Below are 22,315 nucleotides of genomic sequence, written 5' to 3'. Positions count from 1 at the left end.
AAAAATACTTGTACCCCTCCACTTTGTGATTCTTACTGCACTCCTGCTCACTGGTTCTCAGACCTGGCAGTATTGTCCTAATGCCGCTTTAAAGAAAAATCATTCTTTTTTCTTAGGCTTCATTAGTATGAAGGTGAATCCCAACATAGAGTTATTGAAATAAGAGTTGAGTCTAACCAAGAAAAAGCTTTTACCCAGCTGTTTATTGTTCACATATGGAGCTAGTAAAACACTCACTTCAAAAAACTATTCTCCTTTCATATCCCAAGAGGAATTAGTTTTTTAATTGAATTGTTTTACCAACAATTCTTAATATGTGATTTCTTAGGCTTTAGCCGAATTGTCAAAATATTTCCACAGTTGCTTATTATAATTCATGTTCTGAATCAGCATATCATAGGTGAAATACTAAGCAAGATTTATGCATTTTAAATTTGTTATTGAGCTAAAAACACTTGTTGCATTTCTGTAAAGGTATTTTTAAATCTTTGCAAGAAATCCATGTTCCTATGGGCTTGATACGTGGGTTCAAAAATAGTTGAGTTTTAAAATCTTTTTATTGTCACAGTTTTCACCATTTCGTGTGTACTTAGTTGTTTTCTCAAGATATTGAAGTAAATACATCTCTTTTGAACTGTCAAAAGTCAGCTCTAAATGATCTATTTTTATAACTCCTACTTTCTTTCTCAGACCTCAGCCCCATCCACCATCACTCCAATCAGGTCCTAATGAGCAGTATTAAGACTTGAGGTAGGAAAAGGATGAGGCAAACCTGGGGATGGGTCTCTGTCTTGGTATGGATCCTAATGATGAGTCTCTTGACTAAATTCCAAGACCATATCTTTTTTGGAAAACCTATTCTGTTGTATTATTTCTACCTTGTCTACCTTCCATTTATATGGAAAGTACAGCCAATTATAAAACAGAAGATTTTTAAGATATGGCATAATTGAGGTGGAGGAGAGGCCAGGATCTTTCTTTAACCTCCTGATCTAGGATGGAAGGCTGGGATCTGTCTGAGGACTCTACATTTCCTTCATTCATTTATAGACTTCTTCTTTATCCTCAGGAGACTCAGTTGGCTTTGTCTCTTTCCTATATTTAAAATAGGAATAATCCAAGTAGAGAGTGAAATGTATTTGCTCTAATAAAATACTTTGGGAGTACCATTTATGTTTTGGGAAGGTAAAGTATATGTGTGGGGGTGTGTACCGGTAAGCAGAGGCTGTTCAGACATGTGGTTTCCCCATGAAGCAGTTCCTTCTGTCAGTGTGGATCAGATCAGCAACTATTTTCTGAAATTTAGTTCCCTGGGGAATTGATAGGTTATATGACTACTTGCTCATAGTCAAAAAGCCAGTTTGTATCTAAGGCAAATGTGAAACCCAAGTCTTCCTGACTCTAAGGCTGGCTTTCTGTCATCTATGTTCTGCTTCTCCTACATACGTGTGTGTGTTTGTGTATAGTGTGCATATCTATATGTATACCTATATTTGTATGTGTACACATATATGTATGTAGTCATATACGTGTGTGTGTGTGTGTCTCACACACACTTCATAACTCCCTTTCCCCTTTCTGCTAGTTATATCCATTCTTCCTGATAAGCAACTGTCTCCACAAAGGTAGGCGTAGATGAACTTGCTTTACAATTTAATTGTGTTGCCTAGGGCACTGAGAATTTTAGTGACTTGCCTAGGATCACACATACCTGGTATAAGTCAGAAGCAGTTCTTGAACCCAGGTCTTCCAGACTCTAAGCCCACCTTTTTATGCACTACACTACAATATGCTATTCAGTAAGAGCTACCATTAAAAGAACTTTCCCATAACTATAAACTGCATTGCATAATGTTTAAACATACATTAATTTACTTTGAACTTGTTTTTAATAATGGCTGTAATCACATTAGCTATTTAAAACCAACCCTCAAACAGACAATGACTAGCTCAGTTAGTGTATTCTGTGAGGGCATAACAATTTTCATGGCAACATTTAACAAAAAAAAAATTTTTTTACTATCTTTTTCTGAATATTAAGTTTGTTGAGCAGAATTTGTTTAGAATTTCAATTTGTTGAAATATTTAGATAGATTCCTGAGATTGATCATGCAACCTTCTTTATTAGTCTTTTAAGTTAGTATAGATTCCTGTCTATTTAGGAGGGCTTTAATTGAAGAGACAGGAGGATAGATTAAAGGACTTTTCCCGTCTCCTACAATAGTGTGAAAACACTAAAAGGAGTAAATACAAAATCCAGGCCATTGTTAGTACATTCTTTTCTCATACTTGCTTTGCTATAAAAATCTTTCTTTAAAACAAACCTTTACTTGTCATTTATGGACTAAATAATTTATAAGGTATTGTCATTTGAGATCCACAGTATTTTAGTCTCAAACTTTAGAGAAATTTTTCAGAAAAGAGAGAAGATTCTATATCAGAAAGATTTTCATGCCACAAAGTCAAAATGGTCTTTAATAACTGAAACTCTCTCATTATGAAATGGATTATTTACTATGAGAGTACAGAACAAAAGGGAGCTGTATTAGAAAGTTCAAGTAATACAGTGAGGGGGTTATTTATAATGTTAAAATTAGTGCTGGACTTAGAGTTACTGCCAGAAAGGAAAGTAATTGCAGGCCGTAGACTTCAAAACCAGCAAAAACGCTAGTATTTTGGGTTGACAACCCATTTGGAGCAGGCCCAAAAGCCCTGAGCTATGAATGGTTGTCTTTGTGTTTGTGGGGTCTTTACTGGCAGTAGGCAAAATGAATAATGAAAGGGGAGTCTAAAAGGCAGGTGGGGTTTTTAGTTAATCTGTGCTAGAAGAGAAACATTTATAGAATATGTATACTTACCTTTAAAATATTGGAGTTATTTGGTACATTCATGCTTTCAAACCAGCTATGTGATTTTTCAGTATGCCCCAAATGTACTTTATGTTACTTTTTTCCTTTCTGTGCTACCCTAGATATCAAGGTAAATATATGTGGCCAAACTTATATTCTGCTCTAAACTAACTTTTAGCTGAGGACCTACATCCTGGTTTTTGCTTATTTCTGTATGTAGTGGTTTCTCCCATGGGATTCAAAAATATTAAAAATTTCAGCTGTACATGTACTAAGGATACTTGTTTCGAAACTTCAAAAATCTATGCTTTCATCTATGTGGGTATTTCTGCTACTGATACAAATCACAAACCTTCCACCCCTAGCAAAGGGCCTTCATGAGCTACTGTAGCCATGGCGGCCAACACTCTGACACTTGTTGGGCTAGTTCTTCAGGAGTTGTCTTTTGCTGGACTCATTCTTAAAAACTTTTCTGAAGGACCTGCTAAAGCTTGAAATCTGAAGTTTTGCTTAGCCTTCAGAAACCTAGGGCCATGCCAAGGTAACGTATCGGAGGAGGATTTCAGCGTTTAAAACATTCTCACTCACTCAAACCAACCCCAGGCAAGGATCCAGGCTTTGCGTTCCACTGTCACTGGAGAACTTGTGTTTCTGAACTCTCTGTATCGGTTTGTTTAGTTTGAGTCTGACCCACAATGAAAACAACTTATATTTATGTATTGCTTTAAGAGTTTCAAAGTACTTTCTTCACAACAGTTCTGTGAGAGAGGTCTGGCAAGCATGTTCCCCGTTTTATAAATGAAACTGACTCAGGTGAAATAATTTGCTAAAGACCACAATTAGTAAAAGTCAGAGTCTAGATTGGAACCCAGGTCCCCACAAATCCAGCACTCATTCCACAGGGCCCCAGTGCTCTGTAGAGATTGTCACTGGGAATGTTGTCCCATGGATGTTTGAAAGAATAAGCATTTATTATGTGCTGAGCACTGAGGGTATGAATAGAAAGTCAAGACAATCACTGCTCCCAAGGAGCTCACATTCTCATGAGGGAAATAGTGTATATGAAAGGCACAGGAGCAAAGCAGATGGTCATGCATCTTCTACTGATCAATTATTTCTATTTCTGATATTGAACCATGTGTCAATGCCGAGGACTTTGGTGACAAGAACTTCTGGATCTTCAGTAGCTGTGGCTGCTGAGGTGGTCAAGGCCTTATGACCCACAGAAACAGCTGACAGGCCACATTTCCACAAGAGTTGATTCCCTGGATGAAGGCTGCCAGAGCTTGGCTAGAAACAGAGTTAGTGTTGTGAGAGACACTGCTGTTTTCGGGGCTCTTGGGCTTACCTGACTAGCGGTGCCAGTCGATCAGCAGGTAATGTCTGTAGTGAGGAAAGCTGGCCACAGTAACTGCTCCTGTCAGTAATGGCTGTGGAGCTAGCCTGGTAACAAAGTGGGAATGGTGGGCAATTATAGGAGGGCACTGCTATTTCCAAGGCTCCTGGATTCAGGGTCCTGGGCCATCTCTGTCAGGATCTGTGGGAAGAAATAAAAGGGAAATCTGCTTCTCACTAAGTTATCAACTAATATATGTTATTTAAAAGGTAGTATAGGTGACAGTAAAATACAAAACAATTTTAGAGGCCTGCTGTGAGTAGAGGGCACTGGAAAAGACATCAAGATGTATAAAACAGGAATCCTACCGGCATGGTATTTACAGTTTAGTAGGGAGTATAAATGCCACAGCGATCGCTATAGTGCACACTATAACACATTCAGTACATTAGAGAGTTAAGTGAGGTTTGAAGGGGAGAAGTAACTACCAGCTAGAAGGCTCAGGAAAGGCTTCCTGGAAGAGAGAGCACTTGAGGTAGTCAGAGGCATAGAAGAAAGGGCATTCCTGCCGTGGTAAACAACCCAAGCAATGGATAACAAGCGTAAATAGATTCAAACGGGATTTGGACAGATTGGTAATCTGCCATAAAATGGTTGTGCCAGAGATCTGAGCTGTGCTGAACCTTCAAGGTTACCACTGGTGAAGGACCGCCCGCCGTGGAACATTCCTTGGATCGTCTCTACCGGCAGCTGAATCCTGGCCTGCGTGGACTCGTGGTTTGATGTAGCTTGACATTGTTCTCTCTGTTCCCAAGTTCTTTTTTTTTTTCCTGATTACATGTAAAAAAATTTTGACATTCTTTTTTTAAATTTTGAGTTCCAGATTCTCTTCTTCCCTTCTCTCCTCCCACCCATTGAGAAGGCAAGCAGTTTAACATAGGTTATACATGTGTAGTCATGTGAACCAAATTTCCGTGTAAGTTATTCTGTGAAAGAAAACACAGACAAAAGAAAAAAAAACACCATGAAAAATAAAGTAAAAAAAAAGTTTCTTGTATCTGTATTCAGGCTCTACCAGTTCTTTCTCTGGAGGTGGACAGCACCTTTCATCGTAAGTCCTACAGAATTGTCTTGGATCGTTGTATTGCTGAGAATGGCTAAGTTATTTCCAGTAGATCATCACTCAGTATTGCTTTTACTATGTACAGTGTTCTCTTTATTTCACTTTGCATCAGTTTGTGTAAGTCTTTCTGTGTTTTTCTGAGAGCATCTTGCTTGTCATTTCTTACAACACAATAGTATGCCATCACAGTCATATACAACAACTGGTTCAGTGTGTCCCAAAGTTCTAATATGGTTCTCATTCTTTGGGAGTTGCATGTTGAAATGTATTCATGTATTTGGTTGACATCTCAACTCCTGCGTCTGGTTTCCTTCAAGAAGGGAAACTGTAGGTTGAGTTCAAAAGTAGTGGAAGAGAAACTGTTGCTGACTACCCTACCTTTTTAGCCAGTTTATCCTTTTCTGAAAAACCTTAGGTTAAATACATTTTGAAATGGCTTAATAAGTTCAAAGTCCCATCTGAAAAGACCAGAGAACCTTGGGTGAGTGGTTGAACCTGTACCTTCCGAATTATATAAACCAAGAGCAATACTTACTCACTTCTGTTATGTCTCCTGTTTACTGAATTCTGAAGTCCAAATATACTGAATGATGAACGCAGGTTCAGCCATTGGCTAATTCTTTGTGAGGGAGAAGAAAGGAAAAAAGAATGCACTTAGATTCTGGTACTCCCCTCCCCGTCCCCCCTTCCCCTTGCACACAGCAAAGCCCTACGGCTTCTTCCATCCACTCTGGGCCTGGGGACAGAAGGGGGAAGTCTTTTGTGTTTTATTTTTCCCCTCCTCCTTTTGCACTTAAAGCCCCTGAGATCCTTTTCTAGGCTTGCTTTTCCTCTGTCCTGCTGTTAAGCCTCTGCCTCTTCAAATCCTGGTCATCAAGAGAAGTCAGAGCCTTTTTTTTTAATTGCTCTGCTTCTGCTTCCCTGGGGCCCTTTGCAGCATGACCCAGACTGCCTCCCCTCAGCTTCCTTCTGTTGAGCTTGCCCTCAGTGCCTGGAGCCCTTATCCTGCCTTGTGTGGTTGATTTTATTTGTGCTTGTTCCTTTATGGCAAAATCAGGAAGCTGTCTCTTTGGAAAAAGCAGATGCTTTTGTCCCTTTTACAGAGTGTCTCTGCTATTCCTGAAACATATCCACTCTCCAGTCTATAACATGGGCCATTGTGTATATGTCTTTCTTGTGTTGGTGGCAAATACTACAAAGTTATTGAAAACTAAGCAGCCCTGTTTCCACATTCTGTGAAGTTCTAATCCTGAAACATCTTGGTGATTTTTTAAAATTCAATTTTATTTTTATTTTCAGTTCCAAATATTCTCCTCTCCCTCTCCCTCCTATTGAGATGGCAAGAAAAACAAAGCCCATTACAAATATGTATAGTTGTGCAAATCAAATTCTCAAATGAGCTATGTCCAGAAAAATAAATATGCTTCAGTTGGCACTCTTGAGTCCATCCATTATCTATCTAGAGGGTGGATAGCATGTTTCGTCATGAGTCCTTTGGACTGATGCCTGCTCATTTTGTCAGTCGGAGTTACTAAGTCTTTCAGTGTTTATTATATTCACAATAATGCTGTTATTGGATAAATTGTCCTTCTGATTCTGCTCACTTCACGTTGCATTAGTTTGTACAAGGTTTCTTAGGTTTTTTCTGAAACCATCCCTGGAATCATTTCTTACAGCAGAATGGAATTCTGTCACATTCGTGTACTTCAGCCATTCCTCAGTTGATGGGCTCAATTTCTAATTTTTTGCCACCACTAAAAGAGCTGCTATGGATATTTTTTACATAGTGGTCCTTTTCCTCTTTCTTTGATCTGTTTAGGATATAGACTTTGTAGCAGTATTGTTGACTCAAAGGCTATATGCCCAGTTTTATAGGTTTTAGGGTGTAGTTCCAAATTGCTTTCCAGAATGGTCAGACTAATTCACAACTCTGCCAACAATGTGGCAGAGTACCTGTTTTCCCACAGCACAGCATTTATCATTTTCCTTTTTTTTTTTCAACTTAGCCAATCTGATAGATGTGTGGCCATACCTCAGAGTTGTTTTAATTTGCCTTTCTCTAATTATTAGTGATTTAGAGCATTTTTAAAAAATATGGCTCCTGGTAATTTGTATTTCTTCCTCTGAAAACTACCTGTTATATTCTTTGACTATTTAGCAATTAAAGGATGGCTTTTTTTTTTGGGCATATATTTAATTCAGTTTTCTGTATATCTTAGAAATAAGACCTTGATCAGAAAAACTTGTTGTAAAGATTCCCCCCCCCAGTTTCCTACTTTTATTCTAATTTTAGCTGCATTGGTTTTGTCTGTGCAAACACTTTCATTCTCTTTAATCAGAATTATCTATTTTATCTCCTGTGAACCTCTCTGTCTCAAGTGGACATGAACTCTTCCCCTCTCCACAAGTCCAACAGGTAATTTCTACCATGTTCCAGTAATTTACTAATGATATTATCCTTTATGTCTAAACCATGCACCCATTTTTAGCATATGTAGACATATGATGTGAGTTGTTGGTCTATGTCTAATTTCTGCCAGACTGATTTACAGTTTTACCACCAGTTTTTGTTGAATAGCGAATTCATGCCTCATTAGCTGAGATCTTTGAGTTTATCAAACATTAGGTTACTGTATACATTTTCCTTGGTATATTCTGTGCCTAATCTGTTCTACAGATCAGTCTCTCTGTTTCTTACCCAGTATTAAACTGTTTTGATGATTATAGAAGTGTAGTCTGAGGTCTGGTACTGTTAGGCTTCCTTCTTTCCCATTTTAAAAAAATTGATTCCCTTGATGTTCTTTTTTGGTCTTGATGAATTTTGTTATTTTTTTCTAGCTCTGTATTGTAATTCTTCAGCAGATTAACCAGTATGGCACTGAATAAGTAAATCTTGATGGTTTTTCTTTTGTTTTTTTTCTTTTTTGGTTTTTTATACCTTAGAACAGTATCTTTCCAAAAGTCTAATTTGTTCTTTTCCAGTTATGTCACTTTCTACCTTCTACTAATGTCCTCCTTTTCTCAAGTATTGAAACAATTGCTTAGTGATATTTCTTGGAATGCGTAAATAATGGATTGGGTTATTCCCTAAAAAGCTTAAATTATTATTTGGAACAAATGGTTAAGAACAGTTATTCATTTTTGTTGTATCTCCAAGGGGAAATTGCAGTACTGAGCCCTATCTGTACACATCACCCACAGCCATATGGAAGTCTCTTTTTATAGCAATTGAAACAAATGTTTATGCTTTCTTAAATGTCTTATTGTATTTTAAATTTGGAGCTATGAGAGCTTTCTTAGACCCATTTCATTGAGTGATCACTGTAGAAAGATTTGTTTGGCTCTTCTGATACTTGGTGGCATATTGAAGTTCTCAAAAATGCCAGCCCAAATCTATACCTTCCTTTTTGGCTGGATTTAGAAGAATAGAGAGTAAATTGTACATGCTTACAAACCCCACAGTTACAGACAGAATTATTTGGCTGCTTGGTGAGGATTATTACAATCTTCAGGTGTCAGACTTTAATTTCTGAAATAATGCTTTTCTTAGCTGCTGAGAGAGGCTCTGAGCACTGTGCTGGAGGCTGCTGTGGTTAGGGCTTTGGACATTCTTTAGTTTATAGGCTCATTTTGAGATTGAGTTAAAACCAACCCAGATTTTCCCTGAACCTTGGGCAATGTAATTATTATGATAATATGGACCTTTCGAATCAAACAATTAAGGATGACTTTAGTGATTGAACACTCGTCTTGATTTGTGTTGTGAAAACAGGAGAGGTCTTTCTCAGGTGATCTCCTGAGTCTCTGTTGGACCACATTCTTACTCTAATTTCACTAAAGGACTCATCTTGCCTTTATAATTTGTGTAGCAAAGTAAGGCCAAACAAAAGATAATTGCTTAAAACTTTGGGATTTAATTTTGCATCTTGACCAACTAACTACATTGGGGGGTGGGGGATGGTGCTTCATTTTTCCTGGGGCTTCTGGTTCCAGGAAAACAGTAAGTCATCAGCAGACAGTTACTTTGTCAGATACAGGTTCTTTGTCCTCAGTGCTTCTTTGTTTGTAGGGATCCTCTCAGCTAATTGGATTGGGGGGGGGGGTTAGGGGGAGACACTGTCAACCCCAGGTTATAAAAAATTTAGATCTAGAGATTATGGCTTTCTACAGATGTGTTCTGTATACATTTGACAAATAGACTACAAAACTGTGCTCAGGCCAGCATCTCATATCTTCCTGTCTGATGCTCCTGTCTGAGCTTCCTTTTGATTAGAATGTGTATTGTTGAACTTGTTTAAGCCAGTTTGTCTATTAAGGATGTAAACAAAATTCACAAATAATTCAGAGGCTTACTTTCTAAACTTTAACTAGGAAAATGTTCATTTTCACCCAAACAAGTAAAATAATTTTTTAATGTAATGTCAGTTTTACCAATCAACATTGGCTATTCATTTTTAAATCAGTCTTTTATATAGACATACCAATTTTGACCTGAGTTGTTAATAAATTCCTCACCTATTCTTTGTGGTTAGCATCTGCTCTTAAGGTAGCAGTAAAGGAAGCTACAACATGATAGAGCAAGCAATTAGTTATTATAATTGGACTTTGAACAACACAAACTTAAAATTATAGAACAGTCTGTGAGGTCAGAGTTCCATTTGAAACCAATCATGTAAAAAAGATGGTGTGGTCTTTGGCATATGTCCTTGTCATACTTTATCAACCCAGCCTTACTAATTGAGTTATGTGAGCACAGAAGAAATGGTCATTGATTTATTTTTTTTTATATGAGGCAGATGGCCTTTGCAAATTTAACTACTGATCCATTTAAAAGAAGCTTCCAAGAACAGTGTCTTAGCCTACACGGGGCATGACAGATGATCAAATCAGGCTTGTACATTAATGCAGCAAACCAACTCAGTAAAGAAGGGCCCATGCCTGCCTTTGTTTGGTGCTACAAGAAGAGCAGCTTGACCTGAAGTCTGCTGAAGACCAGTTCTCTGGGTCCTTGTTGACTAAGCTCTAAAAACTTGGTTAAGGTATACATGTTGCAGATCTGGTAGCTTATTTGTTGCTTTTTTTTTTAAGTAACTAATAGACATGGAAAATGTCCGTTTGTCAAAATGGCTTCCTCCATGTGATGATGACAAGTGGAAGGGGAAGTGGTTTCTATGTAGTTATCTTTGTGGATTCCTTTATCCTTCTGAATAAGTATACTTCCATAATAGTTCAGAAGTGGTTCTGATTTGTAACTTTTGCCTGAACCTTGATCTTAAACAATGGCCGTCATTTGGTCAGCATGAAAAATAACATTTAGTTTTCTTTAAAACCTTTTACCACTGTTTGTAGTGGAACCTGCCGAAAAAGCAGCAGTGATCCCTTTGATAGGGAAGGTTCACTGAAGCTTGCTGCTGACATGCAGGTTCTTTTGGGCAGTTAGTCCATAGAATCACTTTCCTGAAAAACTATAATGAAAATGTATTGGCTCCATCATCTTGGTAGTGTTTGTCAGTAAGCTGAGGCTCAGTTGCACTTAGTACACTTCCTCTGCCTGAAAAGACAGTTTTCTGGAAACTAGCAACTGACAGAAAAGATTGGCTAGTTGGAAGTAACTTTGGTTTTTCCTTTTTTTTTAAACTACATCCCTTCCTTTCCAGCTTTCCTAACAGAAGGTGTTTCAGATTTACTGCACATATAGGCAGTTGAGCTGTATTTTGCATCCCAATACTTAGTTTCTTTGCTAATTTTTTTCTAGGACTTTCTAAGTAACCATTATGTCACCTACAGATAGGGATCATTTTGTTACTCTTTGCCTGTGTTTATTTTATGCCTTTGCTTTCTGACAATTGAGCTTTTTAAGGCATACCTTTCTATCATTTCTCTGCTGTCTAAGAAACACACACAGCCACTTCTAATCTTTTTGCATCTACTCTTCTTTCCAAAACTGACGACATCTAAAAAATAACCTAGTCCCTGTCAGATCTACACTCATGTAGACCATTCTCCCACATCACATAAGCAGCTATGACGAAGCTGCATCTGTCAACAAGGCTGGATGCACTATGGATCCATCTATAGTGTGGGTACCCACGCACTATAGAGATGAGATGCCAACGTGACTCCCACTCATTGATTCTCATGTGAACTCTCTTCCTCATAGGCTGCTGCTCATGAGCAACTCATAAGTATTTATATGTCAGAGAGCTGATTCCTAAACTTCATGTCACCCCTGAAATACAACTCAGTCTTCATGCTTAACATATACAGTTTTCAAAGGAAAATGAGTACTTCATGTCAAGATGAATTAAACAGCGTAGTAATAAATAGCTTTCATAATGTAACTCATTTTCATTGAAAGAAAAATAGTGATGGTGCTCTTGGGGCAAATAATATTTTGATATTTACTGTTCCTTTTTTTCCCCCTTGGACAAAATTAAGGCCATGGTATAAACAATCCAGATAGGTGGCTTCTGACTCAGGTCCTACCTCAGATACATACTGGCTTACCTGAAGCTAGGCAAGTCATTCAGTCTCTTAGCACCCTCAGCAGCTATTCTAAGACCATATGTTATACAACACCTTCCAATTTACCTTGGCAGAGGAAACTTCCCCACTACTGGTTTCCCATACAGATGAAATCCCAGGTTCACACCAAAAGGAAAAAATAATAATCACATAATCCAACTTTATTCCACCCTGTTTTCATGGATTTTACATCTCATTGGAGAGTGGAATTTCATTTCTGTCAAATTCAACAGAGTTTGATGTCAGTGAAGACACAATATAAGCAAGGTTGTAGGTCCTACCATGTAGAGCTCTTAGACTTGAGATGACTTTTCCAGGATTGCTGTAGGCAAAGGAGTTAATGGAAAGAGATGGGAAGACTGGATTCTCATCCCAACTTGGGCCAAGCAGAGTAAATTTAATCCCCTTTTAATATGTCAGCCCTTCACTTATTTGAAGACAGACTAGCATATTTCCTCATCACTCCTACTCCCCCACTCCAAGTATTCTCTTCTACAGCGTCAGCATTCCAGTTCCTTCACTTGATTTTGGCAAGGTCTCTCATCATGCTGGTCTTTCCTCACCTTGGTGCATGTTCTTTTTCCTGGCCTAGAGGGAAAAACACCTCTTACTCTCATGCCAAAGGCATTAGTTTTAAATCTATTTCTGGTCTAGAAAATGACAGCTGGAGTTGGATCTTTATAAATGTTCATGAGAATTGTAGGAGAAAATGAGAGAAATTAGCATGTAATCACTCAATGAAGACACAAATTCCTATTTTCTAAAAAAAAAAAGTTTTGTTAGGGTACTATAAGAAAAAGGAATCTCTAATGAGGTGGGTTTACATTCTTACTGGGGAAAAAAGACCAGATATTGTCATAAGGCTTATTTTTATTTGTCTGCTGTCTCTGTCCAGTTTTCCCTAAAGTTTCATCTCCCCTGCCAAGAGACACTAAACCACTACACCCTTTCCTCCAGAGCACATGACACTACTACTACACTTTTTCCCCATATAACTTTAAGCAGTGTCCTGCATTTTTTATTTTCCAAGTGATTCTTCTGCTCTCAGACCTGATTTGATTTTAAACTATGCTCTTGTGGCAAAGGGAAAATGGGTGGAAAATTACATTTGACCATTTCCTGTGCAATAGCTGCTTAGAGGAAAAACTTAATCCTTCTCTCTGAGGAGTTTGTAGCTGCAATTTCCTCTCGTGGTCACTGTGGTAACTCCATGAGGCCGTGCCTGCTGCAGCTAGAGAACCAGTACAGAACCTGGCCCTGCCTCCCACACATGTAGCTAACTCTTGGGGCAATACTCCGCTGTTGTTGTTTATCCATACTTTCTCTTCCTCTGTCCCCAAATCTGGTTGAAACTGAAAGAACTCAGGTCTCTCTGTGCCCATGAACAACACTGTCATTAGGTTGATAAAGGGAGCAAAAGGATATTTGTTCCTTTGGCTTTTATTGTTCACTGCTAGACTAAATGGCAAAAATTTCTGAGAGTCTTAGTCATGATTTGATTTATTGAAAATTGTGCACCCTCAGCAAGATTGCAAACTTGTGCTCCCTGTGTATTCCCATCTAAGGTGGCGTTCAGCTTTCAAAGCATGTTGAAATTACAAAAAAAAATGCATGTCTGTGAGAACAGAATTTTCTGGCATTAAGAATATGGTCATGGGTTAAAAAGTCCTATTTTAACATTTTAATTGCGTGCTCCTCTGTGTTACAGTGTAAGATAGGCCTGCATTGCATACGGCCAGCGGACAGCATGTTGTTCAGGCCTGCCTTGAGGAAACTTTGAGTCAGTTTTGCTGAAGGATTTGCATAAAGCAGACCTGCACAGCATATCTATTGGATAGCTCTAATTTTAAAGAAATTTCTCCTTATGTCAACCTATATTTGCCTATTTGCAACATCCACCCATTCATTCCTAATTCTGCTCTTAGGGCCTTTTAGAATGAGTCTTAATACCTCTTCTGTATGATAGCCTTTCCCTTAAATACTTCTGAGTCTTCTCTTCTCCAGGTTTAAATAGCCCAAGTGTTTTCACCCGGTCCTCATATGGTGTGAATTTAAGGCCTTTCACCATTCTGGGTGCACTGCTCTGGATGATCTCTAGCTTGTCAAGGTCATTCCCAAAATGTGTCACACCCTGAAACTAAATTGAGTCTCTCCCTCCCCCCATTATAGTTTTAATATTCATTTCCTCCTATAACTCATTTAACTTTTCCTTCAAGAATTTTGATGCTATGCCATTTGGTTCACATATATTTAGTATTGATGTTACTTCATTGTCTGTGGTACCTTTTAGCAAAGTGTAACTTCCATTATTATCTCTTTTAATTAGATCTATTTTGGCTTTTTCTTTGTCTGAGATCATGACTGTTAGAACCAGAGAACCCAATTGTGTGGGTATGTAAATTCTTCCCTCCTTAAACCAGTTCAGATGAGTGAAATTCAAGCATTGCCTGTTCCTCCCATTCTTCTCTTAATTGTATAAACTCTACTTCATGTGCCTCATTAAGGTGAGAAAATTTTCCCCATTCTTCCTCTCCCTTCCCCCTTCTCCTGGTGCATCCCTCTTTCTTGCCCTTCTATTTATCTTTGGAGATCATCCTAACATAATAGACTCATACTCATACCCTCTAAGTAGACTCCATCTTGCTGCCCTAGTGATGGTAAAGTTTTTAGGGGTTACATGCATATCTTCTCATATAGGAATGTAGAGTTTAACTTGTTTTTAGTCTCTTATGATTTCTTACTCAAATTTACTTTTTTATGCTTCTCTTGAGTCTTGTGTTTGAATGTCAGATTTTCTGTTCAGCTCTGGTCTTTTTATCAGGAATGTTGAAATATCCTGTATTTATTTAAATGTCTATTTTTTTCCCCTGTAGGATTGTATTCAGTTTTGCTAGGTAGGTTATACTTGGTTGTAATCTTAGGTCCTTTGCTTTCCAGAATATCATATTCTAAGACCTTTTCTCTTTCATGGTGCTTACTGCTAAATCTTGTGTGAGCCTGACTGTGGCTTCACAGTATTTGAATTATTTCTTTCTGGATGCTTTCAGTATTTTCTCCTCTACCTGGGAGTTCCAGATTTTGACTGTAATATTCCTGGGAGTTTTCATTTCATTTCACCAGACAACTGGTGGATTCTCTAAATTTCTGTTTTGCCCTCTGATTCTAAGATATCTGGACAGTTTTTCTTTATAAGTTCTTGAAATATGATCTCTAAGCACTTTTTTTGTTCACAGCTTTCTGGTAGTTTAACAATTTTTAAATTAATTCTATTCAACCTATTTTCTAAGAGTTGTTTTTCTGATGAGATTTTTCGCATTTTCTTCTATTTTTTTCAGTCTTTTAACTTTGTTTTATTGTTTCTTGATGTTTCATGGGGTCATTAGCTTCCATTTGATCAATTCTAATTTTTAAGGATGTTTTTTTTTACTAATTTTTTTTACCTCTTTAAAAATTTTTTTTAACCATTTAGTCTAGTCTGATTTTTAAAGTTATTTTCTTCAGTTTTTTGTGCCTCTGTTGCCAAGCTGTTGACCCTCTTTATAATTTTCTTGCAAATCTCTCATTCCTTTTCTCAAGTTTTCCTCTACTGCTCTTATTAGAATTTTTAAGTCTTTTTTTTTTCTTTCTTTTTAAAATCTCTTTCTTTGGCACTTCTAGGAATCCTTGTTGGGCTTGTGTCCTATAAGTATTTTCTTTGCTTGTAGGTATTTTTAAGTAGTTGTCTTCTTCTGAGTTTGTTCTTGAGCTTCCCTGTCACCATAGTAGCATTTTATGTTCAGGTTCTTTTGTTGTTGTTTGCTCATTTTTCCAGCCTATTTCTTGACTTTGGGCTTTGTGTTACAGTTAAGCTCAGCTCACCAGAAAGCGGGGGATGGGGGGAGTGCCAAAACTAGTCATCCTAAGGTTCTCTCTTTTACATCCTTCTGCTACTTTTCATGGATAGATCTGGGGGCCTGTAAAGTTTTGGTGCTTCCAAAGTTCTGTGATCCAGAGAGAAGTCTGGTTCCTGCCTTCTTGGTCTATATTGATACTTACCCAAGTATGACCCATTCTCCCTTAAAACTGTATCTGCTCCTTCCCTGCCCTGGAACTGTGACCTAGAACTGGTAACTGGATGACAGAGCTTGCAGATGGTCCCTGATCAGGGATCCCCTGGGATATCTTTCTAACCAGGTTTTTAGTACCCTTAATATTCCTGGGTGCTATTGCTGCCCTACAGCCAGTGCCATTTCTGCAATACTGTGTTCTTGGCCTCCACTCCAGTGTCTGCAGACCTCTCTTTCTGTCCTCCTAATCTGCCCTGGGCTGGGAAAAAATGACTCAGTGTGACTTTGTCTTGACTTGCCTGCTCAGAATTCAATTTGGCATGCTTTTTATGTCAGTGTGGAAAAGGTTCTAGGTAAGCTGAAGAGAAGTTGCTAAAGTCTCCTTTCACCATCTTGATTCCACCTCCATTGTTCTCTGTTAAAATCCCCTTACCTTGCTGTTGAGTTTCCAAATCTGCCTTTCTTCTCTTTATCCCCTCAGCGCCTCCGCTGCTCATCTCTTCATCTGTCATCTTTCCTGGATGATCCCTTATATGATGATACCTGTGGATCCACATTATCATTTCTTGGAGATCAAGCAACACTTCTCATAAGGTCCAGTTTTCTTCTTCTCTTAGGGAAGAGCTCACTTCTGTTACTTAATTCCAAACATTCAGTGGTTTTCCCTTTTATTTTCTCTGTCACATTCTTCTACTTTTTAGCCTCCTGACACTGAGTAGAATTCCTTTCCAACCCTTCACTTCCTTTTTATCTTTTTGTTTTAACATTGAAGTCTATTTCACATTTTAAACATCACTCCTGACATGTGAACTGCTGAGACAACACCTGGACTGGTCCTACCCACCCCCCTTCCCCCATTTCTTTCCTGCCTTGACCCTGTTCACCACCATGGCCATGTGTCACGACCTTACTCTGCTCTCAGGTCTGGCACTGTTCCTGGAACTCATGGACGACAACTTCTAGTGACACGTAGGTGATATGGGCAGCACCAGCCTCATGCGAGTGGAGTTCTTCTCACCCTGGTGTTGACATTGTAAGAGGCTTGCCCCAGAATATGAAGCTGCAGCAACCAGGCTAAAAGGAATAGCTCCTTTAGCAAAGGTTGACTGTGCTGCTAACTCAAATACCTGTAATAAATATGGAGTCAATGATGGAATTGAGTCATCTGAAGAAGAGGCAGGACCTGTCTCAGTTCTTCTCATGAGTACAGAAAATTTTGAGAAGTTCATTAGTGAAAAAGCTACTTCTGTGGTGGATTTCTTCAAAGACTTATTCAATGAATCTCTCTCAGAGTTCCTAAAAACAGCTACAAACTTGAGGGAAACCTACCACCTTGCACACTCCAATGTTGATGACCTGGTGAAGAAGTAGGATCCTGATGGAAAGGGTATCACTTTGTTCTGGCTTCCACATCTGACTAACAGATTTTAGGAAAACACTATACAATACACAAAGCAAAAGATAATCAGTGGCAAAATTAAAAATTTATCCAGGAGAACATTTTTGGTATTTGCCCTCACATGACAGACGACAACAAAGACCTGCTCCAGGGCTTACTCTGACATAGATTCTGAGATGAATGTTAAAGGGTCCAACTACTGGAGAAGCAGAATAATGAAAGTGGTGCACAAATTCCTGGAAGCTCAACAGAAACTCAACTTGGCCTTTGCTGGTCACAAAACTTTTAGCCATGAACTTTCTGACTTTGGCTTGGAAAGAACCTTTGGAGAGATGCCCGTTGTTGCTGTCAAAACCATGAAAGGAAAGAAATGTGTTACGCAAGAGTTGTCCTGTGATGAGAAGGCTCTTGAGCAATTCCAGAAGAATTCCTTTGATGGTATCCTGAGCCTGTTCCAGAAGATAATGATGGACCTGTGAAGGTAGTGGTAGCTGAGAACTTTGATCAAATTATGACTACTGATAAAGATGTTCTGATAGAATTTTATGCCCCCTGGTGTGATCACTGTAAACACCTGGAGCCTGCATGCAAAGAGTTGAAAGAAAAGCTCAGCAAAGATCCTAGTATTGTCACAGCAAAGATGGCTGCTACATCCAGTGATGTGCCTTCTTCATATGAAGTCAGAGGCTTCTCTACCACCTCCTCTCCAGCCAATAATAAGCAGAATCCATGGAAATGTGAAGGTGGCCATGACATTAGTGACTTTATTAACTACCTGCAAAGAGAAGCACTAAATCCTCCTGTGATCCAGGAGGAAAAATCCAAAAAGAAGAAGGCAGAGGAAGATCTCTAAAGCAGCAGCCACAAACAGACCACTTGGTATAAGGACTTTTACCAGGGATGGAGCTACCAGTGCCTGGGTTTGAATAGACAGCGGGGATGCCGTTGGAATCCTGTTTCACTTTCTCTGAGCTGTTTCCTTAGGTGCACTGATAATGGAAATACCAGGACCAGTTGATATTTGTATGTGATTTGGGGGAGGGAGGGATAGGGGTAAGAGGAGGATTATTTGTGTTAGAATATTGAGGAGATGGGGGGAGTTGAATTGGGAGTTATTTTCTCACTTTTTTGTACGTGTGGAACAATGACAGTAAATTAACCTCCTTTTAAAAAAATCACTCCTTTCCCCCTTAAGAGTGGAGAGGTATTTCTGAAGTTGCTTTACTTTCTCTTCTAAAAGGACATGCACTTCGAGTTTAAAGAAGTCACTTGTCTTTTTGCCGTGACTATCACACGATCTGTGTAGGCCATTGCTTAAGTTTCCCTGCTCTTAATACTTTGTAGAACGAGATCCTCAGTCTTTGTGTTGTATTTGTTAATAGCTCTTGCTACTAGTCCTTGTTCTAATTAGTCATTTGCCCCTATTGGTCCATAAGTATGGACCACTACAGGCTCTGTCAGGCCTGGTAGTTTGTCATCTTGTCACCAGGGCTTAGCCCTTGGAGCCTCTGAATATATCCCTGGATATAAAAATAAGCCTTGAATCCTAATTTTGCCTCAGGTGACTTTGGACAAGTCAGTCAACAATCATTTATAAGCGCTTACTATGTGCCAGGAACTCTTCTCAGTACCAAAGTACCCCCCCCCGAAAAAGGCAAAAACAATATGTAAATAACATGTAAGGTTTCATGCAGAATTACCTGTTGGGAGCATCATGAAAAAAGAACACTGTGATCATTAGGTGAAGTGAACTGGAGAGAAAATAGAATAGTAACGAGTTTATATTTCATTTTGGTGCCTTGTTAGAAAGGTACTTTGAAAAGTGATATAATGATATAATTCAGGGCTTTTCATTTCTTCATATTAAAGCACCATACAAACATTATTTAACTCTCCCAGCAACCCCCTGAGATCAGTGTTAATTATCCCAGCACACAGATGAAGAAACCCAGATGCATAGAGGGTAAGTGATTTTGCTCAAGGCCAAAGAGTGCGTCAGTTGTAGGTAGACCCAAAATTCAAAACTCTTATATACTGACTTGCTTCATGCTAGTCAACATTCCACCCCCACCCCCCAAAAAAACCCCAAAACAAGTTTTTTTAAGCACAATTGTAGAATTATTTTGTTTTAAACAACAGGTATTAAATTTTGCTCTGAGCTATTTAAAAGTACTTTGCTGAGGGAGCCACTGATGCCTTTTTATGCGGGAAAGCTTCATGAGGAGTCTGCATTTTGACATACTGTTCATTCCTCTGGGGATGGGGGAAGGGTAGCAGCTAATGTCACATCAGTAGCCTTCTCTTCTCTAGAATTATGCAGTGCTCCCATGCATATTTTCTTCAGACCAGACACAGCATTTTCCTCTCTGTTTGTTTGCTAACTCTGTGATTAACCCAATGCCTCTACTGTGCTTCCTTTTTAGCCCTCAAGAAGAACTTAGTAGGTAATACGACACTATTCCAATAGGAGGGGTGGGCTTTTTAGTGTAGAGAAGGTCCAAGATTTGGAATATATTCATTCTTTCCAGTGGCAATGCTGGACAGTACCAACAAAATCAAAGTTCCCTGGACTATCTGACTGACTATTCATGTTATGATACATACTGACACAGTAGAGTATGTACAACACAGAGTTGTACACATGAAAAACACTGACAGAGATGAAGAGCTGTGGTAGAATGGTCCTTCCACATCCCTCTTCCTTCCTGTCAGCCATGACTCTGCAGAGTGGCTTCTGCCTTAGGGTTGACTGCTTTGGGCCTGCGTCTTTAAGGTGACTATAGACATATTCTTCTCCAATGGCAAGTATTTCTTTTGCCCCTTAAATGGTACCATTCATTACATGACAGGATCTTCTTTAAAGGCTCAAAATGTTCATTCCCATTAAGATCTGGTACTTCCCTGTTCTCACCCCTGGTTGCACGTTGTGCCTTCTGTCAGGCTTGTGCTCTCTCTCCAGAGGTCCTGGCACTATATCACAGATTGAGTCTCTTGCTTGTATTTTAATGGCATCCCGTTTTGAAGTGCAGATTAGTTGGGACTTTATTGAATTTTTCATAACACAGCTGCTGCTTCTATAGCCTAAGGCATATTGCCAGCTCTTCTATTATGAGTGCTAGTTGCCTCAACTATACAAGTAGCTTCTTCTCCCCTCCCCCAGACCTGTTACCCTTGGCCCAAATGAATTCTCAGGCCTTGTGCCGAATTCAGCATTACACATAGCAAAGGATTGGATGTCCTGAAACTGTTGTTATATAATTGTGGGTTGGCTTTCACCCATTCTGCAGTACTTCCTCCTGTGACAGTGTAATACAGACTGGCAACAGTAATTAGGTCTCAAAGAAGCAAATCATAGACCCCGAGAGACAGGGAACACTTGCAGCCCCTTAAATACATTATATGAAACCTCAATACCCTGTTTCACTTGCAGCTTCATGGTACAAAAACTTTATACAGGTGGCAGTTTTCTCTCTATGCAATTAATTTTAATTAAATGATGATACTTCTCCCTACAAATACTCACATGCTTTCCCTCAGTCCTGCTCCATCAATCAAAGTTATACCTTAGCATGTAACCCAGAAATCTGCCTGGTGCACAAAGGTCAAATAAAGAGTTTATCCAGTCCTTATTTATTGACCATGGTGGGAGCCACAGCACTTAGTAGGCAGGAAGATTCTCCCATCTCCTTTGAACACCCAGTACCAGTGACAGCTCCTTCACAGCCACTGTTAGATTATAAACAAAATTAACTTTTCCTGTTCCTCCTACGCAATTCAGAGGAACAATAACAAAACAATAGGACTTGGAGTTGGAAAAGACTGGGTCCGTAGCCTTCCCTCAGCACTCACTAGCTCTATGAACATGAGCAAGTTATTTAACCTCTAACCTTCAGTTTCCTCAACTGTAAAATGGGGATGTTACCTGTATAACCCATCTTGAAGAGTTGCTATGAATTTCAAGTGATAAAATGCATCCTAGTAGTTTCCAAACTTTAAAGTTTTATGTAGGTGTTAGCTACTATTATTAATAACCTAGACATCCCTCCCCCCTTGTGGATCTTTTCCAAGGAGATAACACATTTAACCCCTAAATTGTATTGTCATATGGTTTTCAAAGTTCTTTCATACTTACAGACGCTTTTATCCAGCACTGTGTGATAAATAGGATAGGTACTGGTATCTTTATTTTCCAGGTGAGGACACTTAGGCTCATATTTTCAAAGGTCACACAGATACTAGATAGAAGAGGCAGGTCTAGGACTTTGAAAAATAGCAACATAAGGTGAAATGTCTGCACTACAGCCCCTGCCCTTAATGAGCATATAGTCTAGTTAGCTGGGCAACTGAGCATAACAATTAGAAGACAATAAAACAAATAATTAAGTGCCAGGTCTTACATGACAGACACAAAGTACTGTGGGAGAGCAAGAAGATTCTGTGCTTAGCAGTGCCTGGCACATAGTAAATATTTAATAAATGCTTATTGATTGAAATGCTTGTTGAAGCAGGGAAAAGACTAGTGTGATGTGCTTCCATAAGGGATAGACGGGGTGGGATTTTAACTAGGCCTGAAGGGATGATTCAGTTTAAAGACAGGGGAAGATATTATAGGTATGCCATCTCTTTGGAAAATATCCACAAAGTAGGAGCACATAACATGTCTAGATTATTTAGCTAACGTTTATATAGAGATTTAAACTTTGCAGGCTACTTAGAAATCAAGAAGGAAGTATATGTAAAACATTTTATAAACCTTAAAGTACTATAAATGTCAGCTGTTACTCCAAATGGATGGAGGAGACTTAGTAGAGCAAAGGCTTTAACTTTAATGGGGCATATGTTAAATTATATATTTTCCATCATGATTCCATCTTAGCATTGATGGGGGAAAAAAAGACATAGAGCAGGCAGGAAACCTGGGAAGCCCCCCCTCCCACCCAACTTAAAACATACAGGATAATAACTCATAGCTTAGTAACGTCTCAGGGTGTCTCCAAATCTGAGCTTTCAATCCCAAATAAATTTAGGTGAATAGAT

At 38.8% G+C, this 22,315-nt stretch overlaps 1 protein-coding gene and 1 pseudogene across 1 annotated transcript in view; both read left to right on the top strand.

The window, feature by feature from the left end:
* LONP2 (lon peptidase 2, peroxisomal) overlaps positions 1–22,315 on the top strand; it is a 115,780-nt gene that overhangs the window by 73,867 nt on the left and 19,598 nt on the right. The window lies entirely within an intron of this gene.
* On the top strand, positions 15,497–18,280 carry LOC144455633 (protein disulfide-isomerase A3 pseudogene; annotated as a pseudogene).

Source organism: Phascolarctos cinereus, unplaced genomic scaffold (genome assembly GCF_003287225.1).
Source record: "Phascolarctos cinereus isolate Bilbo 61053 unplaced genomic scaffold, phaCin_HiC Scaffold_2;HRSCAF=192, whole genome shotgun sequence".
Lineage (NCBI taxonomy): Eukaryota > Metazoa > Chordata > Mammalia > Diprotodontia > Phascolarctidae > Phascolarctos > Phascolarctos cinereus.
This window is presented reverse-complemented; position numbering and strand designations above follow the sequence as displayed.